Raw genomic sequence first — 14824 nt, forward strand, 5'->3', positions numbered from 1 at the left:
TGTCAGTCTAATATGTATTTTTTATCTCAATTTTGCCATTATCTCTGAAGAACTAAAACTTCTGTAGTATCTATATGACCTTGTTGAACATTCTATAATTTTTTGTTTTTTAAATATCCATATCATCATAAAGTAAAGTGAACTTTTATTCTAAATAAACCATCTTCATCCTATAATCACAAGATTTTTGCTGCATAAGATAGGTACAGCAGAACTTGAATACTTGAGAAGTATTCACTTGAGAAGTGAAGTTTGACCTCTACAAGGTAATTTTTTTTCTAGATTGCAGTTCAATATTGAAGTGTCACTTGAAGTACTTTTGATTTCAGTGATCTAAAACTTGGTATTGTCATCAGATTTCTCATGTCTGTCTCATAAGCAGCACAAGGTGGTGAACCCTAATTCAAATCAAATAATGACATGTTTGGTTTTAGCATTTTTAACAAGAATGTACCTGAGAATGTGCTAAGAATATATTTGTGAAAGTGGTATTTGGATTACGAGGCATTCATTTCAGTCTGCTCTTTGTTCTCAGTCTACTCTCCTACAATTCTGGACGCTTCAGATGAACCTTGGACCAAATATGTAAAAAATATTTCATTTGAAATTCCACTTACTGTAGTGAAATTGCTGATGTAGTTACTATGCTGCTGTGGTTCATCGGTTACAGTTTAGTGACAGACAATGAAGTCAGTTCAGTTGCTGTAGTGTTAAGAATAGTATAATTAATAAAGAATGATCTTTTGCATTAAAGACACGAGATTTCTTGCTTCATTCTAAAGAAAATTTTTTTCTATCTTTATGCTTATGACTCCCATACTTACAGTAAATAAAAAGAAAATCACATTCATATTTTTTATTTAATTTAGTTTGCCTATTTCTAACTTATACTACCATGGAACAGAAATGTACTATGGGATTTTTTCCAAAATAGCATGTAATTTTTCTCCTCCCTACCAGGAAGCAGATGAAACACACTAGTGCCTGTGATCTTTTTGCTTCATAAGTTTCTTTCTTAGCAGAAAGAAATGAACTTTTTTAAGAAAGAAACTTTTCTATGACAGAAACTAACTCCCATTTGTCCTGAAAATCAGAAAGATACAGATTAATATGCATTAGAAAACCAAGAGACAGCTCTTTACAGGGAAGTCAGAAGTGTCTACAAAAGAATGAACTAAATCATGGACAAAGACCACATAAGCTAAACCTTTCCCAACTAAATACCTTGGCACAAATAATTAAAACAATGTTCAAGAAAATGTGTAAATGGGCATGTAAACAACCATGCTGACTTTTAAAGGATTTGCAGCTAAAAGAATATGGTCTTCAGTCAAAATCTTTAAAACTTGAGAGCTATAAATTTCTTTCTCCTGTGGATTGTGCAACTAAGTCAAACTTTTCATGTCAGGACCCAAACTTTTTTTTGCTGCTTTTCTGCACCAAGCCACACAGGAAAGATTTCTAGAAAGAGATAAGGATAGGGTTTGGTGAGGGCACTGTTTGATGGTTGATAGAAATATTGCAAGGCTTGAGGATGCTAGATTGGAGGGGCATTTAGGTAGGTAGGTATGTCTGGCAGATCTGAACACTCTCTCCTCCCTCTCTGCCCCCGCAATCCCTGGCAGTTTGTGTGTGCACCTTATCTCTTCCGCTCACACTCTAGGTCTTTTGGTCTCTTTTGCTTCTTTGCTCTTTCCATCTCTCTTTCTCTGCCACCATCATGCTCCTGCTAGGATGGAATTGATGTCTGAACTGCTAACCCTCATCTCCATTCCCTAGATACAGATAATTTATAGATGGGTACGCTTCTGCTGCCATTTATGCCATTTCCACACAGTCTGACATTCAAACAGTCAGACTGGGAGGACCCTCATTTCTGGGGGAGATTTCTGATTTGCAGTCTATTCTTGGAGTGATATTTCTATAACACTTCTCTATACCCCTCCATTCAACATTGTGAGAAATGGTGAAAACAGGTCCATCCTGAAGTCATTAGGATCATAAAGAAGACTCTTTACATGAATAAATATTTTTTAAAGTTTAACAATGATGGAGAGATGGAGTTACAGTGGTGACTTTCATTGGTTAATCAATTAATAAAATGAGACAAAGTAGGAAATGTTTAAAAGTGCCTAAAGGCCATTTAAAAATTATATTTACAGTCCTAAATCTTACTGTGAATATATACGACTTAAGCTTCTAAGTAGCACAGTCCTTTTAACAAATGTGCTCAGCCTAAGACCTCTTCTAGCCTTCAGACACTTTGATTTTACCTAAATATAACCTGAATAAATGCTTTTTTGCTTTGTTTCATTTTTTTAACTCTGAGGACCCCATAAGACTTGCGTATCAGTGACTGACAAATTTGAAAGGAAGTATATTTATCAATTAACAAACAGCACTCTGCAGGATATCCCAGCTGAGCAGGTCTCTGTGCAAAGGAAAACAGCTAGATCTACAAAAATGACCTTTGCCACCACCGCAATAGGCAAGTCAGAATTCCTTCCTGATAACAGAGAGTTGGAACAAGGCCATGGTTGAGGAATTTGAAGATATGAAGAGCTGGTTATCTTCTTCTGTGCCTCTGCTATGTGTAGACCCAAGATACTTGCCATCAGTGATGTGATGGAATGTATAGATTACACTGAAATTCACAATACAGGAACCTTTCTAGGCCAGAAAAATTGTCTGACCTTCTCATGGTCTGAATAAACTGTTGCTTCGCCTCACAAGGAATTTTTCTTTGGCATTGATTATATGATCTGAAATATTCTTCTGCCTAGATCCATGACAAAGAGCAGGTTAATATGCTGTAAATGTTCATTCCGTATTCAGCTGGGTATAACATGAGGTAATGAGCTCTGTGTGTCCCCTGAGTATTCATTCTCTGAAAGTGTATCCCAAACAACGGACAGTGTCTTCCAGGAAATTTTTTGACAGTTAACTCCCAGCAGGGTGTAACAACCAAAGCTCTGTCTATAAAAGTAGTTTATATAATATAGTGTTTGCTTTATTTGGGTGAATACTGTGTAAAGAGATTTTACAAACAGGATAATATAAAACAGTGTGTTTTGTTAAATACAAGGGCTTCCTCTCAATACACAATTTGAAGATGCACATTAGAACATTTACATTCCAGTAGCTAGATATGGTGTAGATTTAAAAAGTGTAATGGATTAAATAAGACAATTGCAGAAACCAATATTAGAAAATGAACTTCAGTATAAAGAAGAGACGAGGATAAATCCACAATGTTGCTTCAGGTTTTTGAGAAGATATGAATGTACTTTAATAATTTATTGCTAAATTTTAGTAAGAATTAGTAGATGAGCTACTACAGTCTTAATGTAAAAATGAATTATTTGGCAAAAGTGACTTACTAAGGAAATACTCAAGTCAAAGCATATGGTCATGCATAGTTTACTTCATAAATACCTGCCTCCAACATTTTTACATTATATGAAGATCTGTGATATTCTCCAAAATCTAATGTGTCCCTGATGTTGGCTTGCAGACAGCATTTTTAGAAAAGTAAGAGGAACTTGGCAAAAATATCTGTGAAGACTTTACAGTCATGTTAACCATTGTTATCCACAATGTTGCTTCACATTGATTTAAACTCAGCTGGAATAAAAAGCAGTGGTTTTCATCACTGACATTAAATCTTTGTACTACCTGTAGATCACCACTGATATGAGAGCTCTGTTTAATGTGGAGTTCCTAACTGACACAAAAAGATTTTCCCCCACTTAAATAAGTGGTTAAATGAAGTGAGAGGAATTTTTTTTTTTCATTTTAGAGGAACTGTTACATATATAAAATTATTTGCTTCAAATGTCCAACCAGTATTTGTCCCTCCAAAATTCCATTCTCAATAGTCCAAGCCTTGTGCAACCAAACTACCTTTAATGGGGGACTTCACAGGAATGCTTTTTAAACTTGCTTTTTAATTTAAAAACATCTATAGGAAGAACAAATTTAGCTTTTTTTAGTTGATGAGGGGATCTGAGAGGGAATTATGGTTAAGACCTACCTTCTAAGGGAAAGCAGTTGCTTTGTTTGCCTAAAACCACTGTAAAACATCCAACTCGGGTCTCTTCTCCTATCAGTAAGGAGACAGCTGGGAAGAGAGTAGTAGTCTGTTGTGATACTAAAGTTCCTGTCTGCCACTCCACCCTTCAATGCATGAGCTTCAATAACTACGCTAATGTATCGAGTCATTTTTTTCTTTAAACACCCTCAGATAACATTACGGCTGTTCTCTCAGTGACCTGAATACACCAGGAAGTGCCTTTTTATTCAGTGAGGTGGGATTAGCCCACACAGGCACAGTCATTATACTCGCTGCCTTTTATAAATACAGCAGTGTCCAGTTTTGAGTTGTACACTAAATATGTTTTCATTGGCTAAACAGGAGCTGTCCCCATTGTTTTGTGCCCCTGAAAACATTCTTATTTAAGAGTCTGGATATAGTTGCTTTTCAGCATTACCTTTGAAATACGTACGCTATGACAATTAGAAATCATCAGTGTCATTCCGACTTGCTTTTCTGCTTGTGGCATTTGGCAGGCCAAACAGACTGCCTGTAGAAAGGACTATTTTCATTTTTTGAGAGAAGTTGTGCTGGGTATTTGCAGTTGTCAAATCTGGCAAGAAACAGATATGGGGTAGAGGTGTGTTTTAAACATCAAAGGCCAAAGCTGCTGTTTTGCTACCCCAAAATTGTGATCAGCCACAGGACCATGATACTGAAACCAAGCTCTTATACCTTGAGTTTTGTCTGTGGGATAGGTGGCACAAAGCTGTCCCAACTTTATACTGTGTTGGTATTCCCATTTGTGCAGCTGCTAATTATTTTGCAATGTGCAAGCAGCATGAAAGATAGAGCTAAATTATTTTTCAGTTACATATTTTCCGGCGTTTCAGTAGTAAATGGCAAAAAAATGCTGATTTCCAAAATGATAGGTCTTTCCTGCTGGTAGTGGGTTTTAGACTGTGAGCAGAAAATATCGTTGCACTGTCGTTACTTCTTATGAATTGCTATCAGGTTTGGCATAACATTCTGGTGGCCTCAAGAGCTGAATAAAGATGAGGTTCCTGAAGTCTCTTACTTGACTCTCAATTGGTTTTGTGGTTAAAGCTGTCTGCCAAAGAACTTTACACTACCCTGCCATTGTCCTGAATGTATCTCCAGAACAGTCCATTTATGAAAGCGTATAACTATCATAGGCCTCCAAGTGATGCTGTTGAATACTATCCGATGCACATTTAAGTATTTACAATTGGTGATGAGTGTCTACAATGTATTGTCTTTTTTTTTTCTGTCAGTGGCTTAACCGACAAATACTGTGTCACGAATAAAGCAGTACTTAGTATTTTAATTTTTAGAGTTCCTCTTATGAAAATTTTTCACTGTTTTATCACTCACCATTTCCATTGTTACAGAAACAGCATACTTGGAGAGCTTGGCTATATGTACCTTTTCAGTCTATTTTCCTCTGGAAATAAGCTAAATACGACCTACTGAATGTCTGTAGTGTTTCTCCCTCAGCCTTTAGAACACTTCGGTTTAAAGTTGATATAGGCATTAGATGTCCCCACAGTTTTTGGAAACAGGTAGCTGAGTAGAGAGACTTTTTCAAAAGCAGAAAATCCAGTCAAATTGTACATATGCTCTAATCGTTGGACAGCTTCAGTCAGAGTTCATAACATCTTACACCACAATCTATCATGAGAGTGTTTCTAAATCTACTATGTTCATCATTCTGATATTTCCAATCCAGGTTTGATAAGACTCTAAATAATGGTGATTAACAATCATAAGCAAAAGAACACTTTCTACTGCAGCATCAAGAACCAAACAGTCTAGCCAAGAAAGGAGGTGGTAAAAGGCATAATCGCTGGAATTCACCCTGGCATGCTCCACTGCACACAAGGGAGACTCTCTTCCAACATAACTGTTTCATTGGCCTGAAAGTAATGGGAAGCACCTGCCTGTTCTGTCTAGACCTTCAGGGTGCAATATGTGTTACACCAAAAATTATAGTTGCCAGTTACAGTAACAATAAGTAAAATTCCAGACCATATCAGTCAGAGAACACATTGATCTACTGTTTGATTTAGTGGAGTAACTAATTAATGCAAGTTACACATTGGATGAATAGTTTGAAGTCTGCAACCTGCCTGGACACGTTCCACTTGCAAGACAAAGAGGATTCCTTTAACTTGTAAATAGTTCTTCGGTCTTTTGCTCCCACCTTGCTTCTGCTCGTCTTCTTTGTGTTGAGTGTTTGCTTCCAAATGACAATGTTGTTAACATCTAATTGATGATATTTAAGTGTTCATGATGTTGAAGAAACCAAGTTAAATTAGTTTATTTTTAATGCTTTATTGTTTTAAATTTCTTTTCTGACTGAATTCTACATATGTGATAGCCTGTGTCTTCCTTATCACAATACCACTCCTGCCTTTATTTGCCATTGTCTCACATCCATTTGTTTGCAGGATCCCATCCAATGCAATCAAGGATCTGACTGGATTTACATTTCTTTTTATTCATGTGGGACGAAGCATGAAAGAAATGGAGAGAATGCAGTGTTTAATCTTTTAATTTAAGTAAAATAGTGTATGCAGACAGTGTTGATTTGGCTATGGGCAGACTAAATGAAATTGGGTAAGAAATTCCTTAAGTGTGGAATTTATGTTCTTTTTGGCTACATGGCAAGGCCACAAGTAGAGGATAAGGTAACAATAACAATGGATTGGAGTGAAGAACTCAGGATGACTGCTTCTTATGCAAGTTGAATGACATATGAATACTAATCAGCATAGTTTAGTACTACTGTTATCACTTATATGATGAAAAAAATATCCCCAGAAGTTCAATTTACAATTTCCTCTCTGAAGTTGAAGAAATCTTGCAAATGCGCACTGTGAAGATAACCTTCACAGTAGATTCCTTTGTGTTACTTAGTGATATGTGCCATTGTTAAAGCAACTATCATAGCATTTCACACATGTCCTTGTGTAGGTGTAATTAAAGTTAGTCCTTATCTGCTAAATAAGTAACACTGGCTTTACTACACTGGATGCATGCTATGCAAAGAGGAACAGGACCCCCGTATGTCTTAATTTTTTCTTGGTCTTTGTTGTTCTGAAGGTGAAAAGCTATAAGGGAATAAACTGTAGTTTCTTACTTAATTAGCTGTAGAGCACAATATAGAAAAGAGCTTGGCCCCAAAGCAGAACAGCTAATTCCTTTAACCACATTGTCACACAGATTCATCTTTGCAATAAGTTGTAGTTGGTTTTCAAAGCTATTTTTCTGTCTTGGCAAAAAACCCCACCTGTTCAGTTTGAAATGTAGCTATACTCCCTTGATTATGTCCTAATTGGTTCATCTTAGACCATATTTTTAATGAGAAATGTGCAGTGAAGATAATGACAACCTGGCTAGCACTTTAAAGGTCAGGGCACTCACCACTAAATGAAACAAACTGTACTTATTTTGAAATATTTATACCAAACTATTGTCCTTGATTTTTCATAGTAGATATGACCAAAACCAAATGCCCCTTTGTTGAAAGTTAGTCGAAATAACGGCATCAGCAGGTTAAGAAAAAAATTACAGTTTAAGTAACTGGTACTTTAGAGATGTGCCAGCTCCATTGTACTCCACTTTTTGGTCGCATTTATCTAAGGTGCTTGTGAAGGACAGGCAACTCCAAAAAGTCTTGGAGTTCAATTTTGAGTCTGGAAGCAGACATGGGTTGCATTTTCACACAGACTCAAAACACATTGCAATGTGATGTTATTATTACATAAGTATAGTAAAGGAATAGAAGAATTCATGTTCTGTAAATGTATTTACAAAGGCATACATGCATCAAGGAGATGCAGCCACATAGTTGAAGCAAATCTGTCAGTCATCCTTATGCAGAAACTAATTTCTTTGCACCTTTTAAACAAAAGGCAAAATTTTCCCTGATTTCAACATAGCCAGAATTTTCCTCCAAACATCGGGAGATGAAAAAAGCATTCAATATTCCACTGAATTTGCTCCCTTTCTCTGAGGTATATTTCACCACATAATAGAACTCTCTTTGGGCTAATATGGCAAATCAGATTTACCAATAGAATTCAGACATATATATAAATTAAACTAAGGTAAAATTTTTCTACACATATCTGATTCACAGGAAATATCCCTGCAAAATTATTTTACTTCACAAAAAATGTTATCAAATTTGAGGTTAGCTAGCCTACAATAAAAGAAGGTTGTGTTAACTGTGCTTGCCTTGTATTTGTCACAGTTTTATAGTAAGTGTATGTAATTACATTGATGGCAGACCAGTTGATAAATGAAAACTCATTCCAGCTGATGCATAATAATCTCTTTAGAGATGATGCAGTACAGTACAGTTTTTGTGCTTCTGAGGAGTCATCCACTCCAAATACCTCTGAAGTACTGGTGAGGAACCTTTCATCAACATCTAATTGCCTATTTCCTTGAATTTTTGTGAAGGATGACAAATATGTGAACCAGACTGGCTAGGATAGCCAAACAGCATGAAATCTACTCTTCTGCAAAATTAGTAGTATAAAAAAATTGGAATTAAACAAATACATGTTAACTTTACATTCCCATTGGCCAAAATTACAGTGCTTTTCAGCTGTCTTTGGGTTTTCATGTCTTGTCAGATCTGGGATGGCTGTTAGGTGTGATACAATGTTTTCACCAATATGTTGACTTTTTATCTGGATGCTTTGCTCTGATGTTGTGAGAGTTAGGTTGGGAGTAATCAGGAAAAAGCATGTTATGCCTGCTTTAGATCCCTGTTAAGTATGTAGGATGGTTTTCTGACTGCTTAGTACAATTTCTGGAACAATAAAGAGAATAGACAAGGACCTGAGATGTTTAGTTCGTTAAGTTTACAACTTTGCAACTTTCCCTTTACCAGATGTGAGGGAATACCATATTTTTTGCACACTGTGGCTTACTTAATTTCCATCAGAAATGTTTTGAGCAATGCAAAGTTTTTCCCGTGGGGATACTTGCAAAATTAAAGACATTTTTTGCCTGAAATATTTGAAGCAGAGTTGTCTCATATTTTGCTTTAGCTAATCTGGCAGAGATGTTGTTTCCACACACACCCCTCCTGTACAAATGTGAAGCCTTATTTTCTAATTTAGCCATACAACTCATTGGTGTGACTGTAAGAAGATTCAGTGTTTTCAAAATGCATTCAAAGGGTTTTGGTGGTGTTCAAACATAGACAACTAATTGTTTTTCTGGATGATTAAGAAAGAAGAAAGCAGGCTTCTCATATGAATGGCTTTTCCAGTATTTGTTCCAATGTTTTTAAATGGTAAAAATATGACTTTTAATTACCAAATAGCTATAGAAATAGTGCCTTATATTTCTCTTACAACAAACAATACCATAGTGTCATAGTCAAACTCTATTTATCAAAACTTAAGTATAACATTATTATTCTAAAATTAAGAAAAGCAGGTTAGCTAGATTTTTAAGAGAATACTTTTCATTATTCTTGAGACATGATTTCAGCTTGTATGATAATTAAAACTCAGATTTGCTACCTGTGCTTAAGGTAAGAGCAAAATCTTCCGCAATTAGTTCCACTTTGTGTCATCCTGGAAGGGATCCTGGCTTCTTGTAAGTCAATGGCAGAGCTTCATCAACTTCACTTGAGTCAGGATTTCATTAAATGAATATTTGGGGTAATTAGGAATGAATCATGAGACTCCTGAGTTTCATTCTTAATGATCACAAATAAGATCCATGAAAAGCCTACGGAAGTTAATTGGAAGATTAATGTTCCTTTCAATAGACTTTAGTTCAGGCTTTTTATTCTGCACACAGGCACTTGTGTAATTTTTTTCAGGGTTTTTTTAAAGGCTTTTGGATTCACTACAGCACTTTCCCATCTACAGAGTTCCCACAGTGTCCCATATTCCTGAGCTACAATGTAGACAGTATTGAGTCAGTTGTATTTCTTAAACTATGTCAGTCCACTATTAGCATGTGTGATGGTCATTGTTGGTCACCATCCCCAGTTTAGAATAACAAATGAGATAGTTGTCTTCTGATGCAGATTTTGCTCCTCCAGATCTGCTTAGCACTGGGTTTAGTAATTTGGCCCTGTATTCTCTCCTCTCACATTACCCAACAATTAATTTGGTCTTCCAATATCTTCTGCTTATCCCCCATATTTCTCATCACTTCTTGCTTACAGCATAACCTCAGTACAACCCTCTTGCATTTTTACTGATAATTTATGCACTTATCTCATTGTAGGACAGCTTAGCCTTGAAAGACTGAGAGAGGAAGCAGTTGAGGAAACTGAAGGTCTCTTTTTGATATAGAAGAGGAGAATTGTTGAAATCAAAGTCTTTTTTAGGACAGGATTTAGGATGGACCTTCATATGTGGGGCTCTAGCCTTGACTAAAGTTTTATCACTGTTTTAAGAATTAAAGTGAGAAAAAGTTGGCAAAACTGTATGGTTATAGTCTTTCAGTATTGTTATGATGGAATATATAATTTTAGCACTGATGGCAGCCTGAAGAACTTGGTCTCTGGATAAGAATTTGCTTCCTTTCAGAACCAGAAAGAAGCAAAGCCAAGCAAATACGGAAGAGCAGAGACGAAGTAAGGAAAAGGCAATTTGTACTGAACTATTGAGGAAGCCATGCAGTTTTTTCCCCTCTTTGAATTGTTTCCTCAAACTATCCATCCCTGTACCTATTTATACAGCAAAAAAGACCTGGACATTCCACCACAGAATCCCTCAGCTGAGAAGGTCCCTCAGGAGGTCTCCAATCCAAGCTCCTCTCCAAAGCAGGGACAGCTCTGGGATCAGATCAAAAGCAGATAGGAAGCATGGCCTTCCAGTGAGATTGAACTTCCTTTATAAAGAATTTTTTAACAGGTTATTTTTAACCCTAAATATGGCATATAATTTCTCTATGTTAGATTTCATAAATCTTTTGTATCAATTATTTTAGGTGTGTACAGTGGATGATATCATGTTCACTATGTCTGTGAGAAAAAAAACCTTCACTGTAAACTTATGAACGAAAAGGAGAATGATGACCAAAAGTTATTATTAAAACAAGATTTAGAAAATATTTTTAAAATTTGGAATTTCCAATATTTCAGAGACTGAAGAAATTCTATTTCTGATTTTATACTGTCCTCAGATTACATGAGTTATGAAGAAGTTAGATGGATTATCTGCAATCCCAGAAAGTAGCAAAAAAGCACGTAAGGAATTTTCCAGTCTTCAGGACCATTGTGGAAAATCTGTGTTTGCTCCTTAGTGACCAATATGTCAACAGTAAGATTTGTACAGTACATTCTTTACATATTTATGTGCCTTTCTTTCAATAATAATCAGATGTTAAAATGGTTATTCACTTGACTAGGGTCATGTAAAGAAATCTTACTTCAATTTTCCCCTTGGAATAGGAATTAAAGAAGTTTCTATCTAGCTGAAAAGCATAGGTAATACTGCATGGATGCAAGCTTTAGAGCTACTATCAATAGTGTACAAGCAATACTGAATCTGTCTCAGCACCACACAGTTATGTTGCTTCTAGTACATAAGCTAAGATTTCTGCATAGACTTTTTTCATTGGCTACAATATTTACATGTGTTTCATATCATGGTAGGTTGATCCTGACCAGCAACTAAGCACCCACCCACTTAGTCACTCCTCGCCCTGCCCCCCCCCCCCCCCCCCCCCCAGGATGTAGGAGAGAAGAGAAGAACAAAAGCAAGAAATCTTGTTGGTTGAAATAAAGGCAATTTAATAACTGGAGGAAAGGGGGGGGGGGGGGGGGAGAAGTGATGCAAGGCAATCATTCATCACCTATCATAAGCAGACTGATGCTCATTCAGTCTCCAAGCAATGGCTACTCTGGAAAGACCAAAACTCCAATTTTTATTTCCGAGCACAATGTCATATCATCTGGACTCTCACTTTGGTAAATTCAGTTGAGCTCTCCCAGCTGTACCCTCCCAGCCTCTTGCCCACTCCCAGCCTACTTGCTGAGGATGTAGGCAGTGAGAAACAGAGAAAACCTTGATGCCATGCAAGCACTGTTCAGCAAACTAAAACACTGGTATGCTACCAACACTGCTTTAGTCACAAATCCAAAACACAGCACCATAGAGGCTGCTTTGAAGAAAGTTAATGTCATCCCAGCCAGACCCAGTATGCATATAAGTGAATAGATTGTCTGTATGTTTCTTCTTTGTAAATTTCTAGCATCATAAATACTGAAAAGAAATTACTAATTAGCATTTGCTCAATATAATTAAGTGATCTTTATCAAATGATGCCAAATGTTGACTTTGAACACAGTAGGAAATAATATGGAACTTACTTTTTTTTTTTTAAGCAGAGACAATTAGAGAGTTTGTGTTAGCGTACTCATATCAGTGATCCACAGGCAACTATCATTATCTTTTGGCTGAGCTTTTACTTCTAATATCATAAGCTCCTTGAGCTGATAACTGAATTTTAAAGGAGGTTTATTAGACCCCCACAAAAAATACTTTTACACATTATTTGATAACACTACAAGATTAATACTAGAAAGGATCAAACTAAATCTTGAATATCTGATATAGCCAGGGTTCTTCTTTCTTAAAACAAATGGAGTGGGGGAGGAAAGAAAAAGTATTCAGGCAGGTAAAGAGCAAGGAAAACCTAAATTATTGTTTCCCAATCACTTCAAGTATTTCTTTTAAATTTTTATTAACAAATATCTTTACATTTAGCAAATAATCACAAACACATTCTGGTTAGAAGATGCATGTATACCCTGAGGAGCACTTAGTTAAGCTCAGCTTAGCTTCTGCTGGCGCAATCTCTCCAGTTCACAGCTGACACAAACAGCAGCTATTCTGATGTGTGGTATTGAACCATTCCTACAGTGCATGCTAATGGAAATCCTCAGGTCTCTTCTCTTGTAGAGGGAGGAGGATGGTAAACGCCATCTCAGCTGTGGCTAGAGGCTGTTCTTTTTCTAGTCAAGTCTTGAAATCTTTTAAGAATGAAGATTCACAGCCTCGATGGGTTACAATTGTATTGATCTTGGCATCCCCTTCAGCAAATAAAACAAGACTAATTTAGTGTGCCTTTCCCGTGTAGGTCATATGCTCCAGACTCTGCTCAGTGTGGTCTGCTGCTTGGTCTGTAGTTTCCACACATCCTTCTTGAACTGGGGGACACAAAACACACTATTCCATCTGTGGCTTTGTCAGCATCAAGTAGAAGGTGATAATAATTTTTCTCAATCTGGTGCCCATGGCCCTCCTAATATAGCTCTGAGCACTGTTTGCCTTGTTCACAATGAGTTCAGCCTGGCATTCAGCATAATTCCAGATCCTGTTTAGAAAGGTTGTTATTAATCAGTTCTTTCCTGCCTGTACTGACACACGGAGTTATTTTGCTCTCAGTGCAGAACTTCACATTTCTTCTTATTGAAGATACCTGTTAGCCTAGTCCTCAACTTTCTGCATTGCCTCTGGACTGGAGCTCTGTGTTTGTTGTGTCAGCCCCTCCACTTGATTTATTGTCAACCACTACTTTACTGATGACACTGACCTTGTGTCATCATTGACATTGTTGTCAAAGATGTTGAATAGTGGGGGCCCCTGTATTAAACCGTGTGATATTTCACACATTGCCAGGTGAATATCAAGGAACAGATCCTTATCTTTCCAAGTTCAGCAGGTAGACCAATTTTTAAACCACCTATCTGGTGATATTTCCTCAGCTTCCAAATCAGTGTGCCATAGCCAGTCATTTTATTGTAGAAAGAAGTGAGGTTGATCGAGCTTCAGTTGCCTGTTGTAACTCCATTTTGACTATTCCCAATTACTTTCCTGACTTTTGCATGCTTGGAAATTAATTCCAGGATGATGTGCTCCATGACCTTTCCAAGGTCTGAGATGGTGAAAATCAGCTTGGAGTGTCGTAGGTTTTCCTTCTTGCCTTTTTCAAAGTTGAGTTTATCATTAGTCTTTTTCTTCAGTCTTCAGAGACCTTCTAAATTGGCTGTGATTTTTCACAAGTGTTAAACAGGGGATGTGGAACAGCATTTGCCAGCTATTTTTTTCACTTTACAGATGAATCTCATCCAGTCCAGTGCATTTGTGTGTATATGCAACTTCTCCAAGTAATCCTTAATGTGTTGCTCCCTCACTGTTGGCTGCTCCTCTCCATCCTAAACTATGCTGGTGCATGCAAGTGACGGAGAGCAGACTTCATTTCTCTGTCCATCATGATGGATGAAGGGGCCAAACTTAACAGACTTTTATTTCCAGTCTTTTCAATGCTAATACTAGTTTCTAACTCCTGTATACCCACTTTCTGTGATTTAGGTCACTGGGAAGCTTCCCATTTAGCCAAGTAGGCCTTCTGCCAAAATTCCCTGTTTTACTCCACAATAAAATAAGTTCCTGAAGCTATCAACAAATTTCCTTTAGAAATCATTCGGCTCTCCTGGGCAGCCTTTCCTTTCATGGTTCCTTCTCAGAAGAGAGTGTGTCACTGCTTCATGAAAAAGCCACAGTCCATTGCCCTGAAGCAGTCCTAACTCTGCTGCTTACCTCCCTCCTTTCCTACAGATCTAGACTTAAGCATCTCATGGTTGCTTCACCTCAAGTTGATTATTTTGTTTGTTCTACTTATCCATTCTAACTATCAGAGTGATTTTAAAATGTCAGAATGGTATTAAAATATGGAGAGTACTTATTCTGATTGTCAAACAGGTGTCAACGCCTTTTTAGT

The sequence above is a fragment of the Buteo buteo genome, chromosome 8 (assembly GCF_964188355.1).
Source record: "Buteo buteo chromosome 8, bButBut1.hap1.1, whole genome shotgun sequence".
Taxonomy (NCBI): domain Eukaryota; kingdom Metazoa; phylum Chordata; class Aves; order Accipitriformes; family Accipitridae; genus Buteo; species Buteo buteo.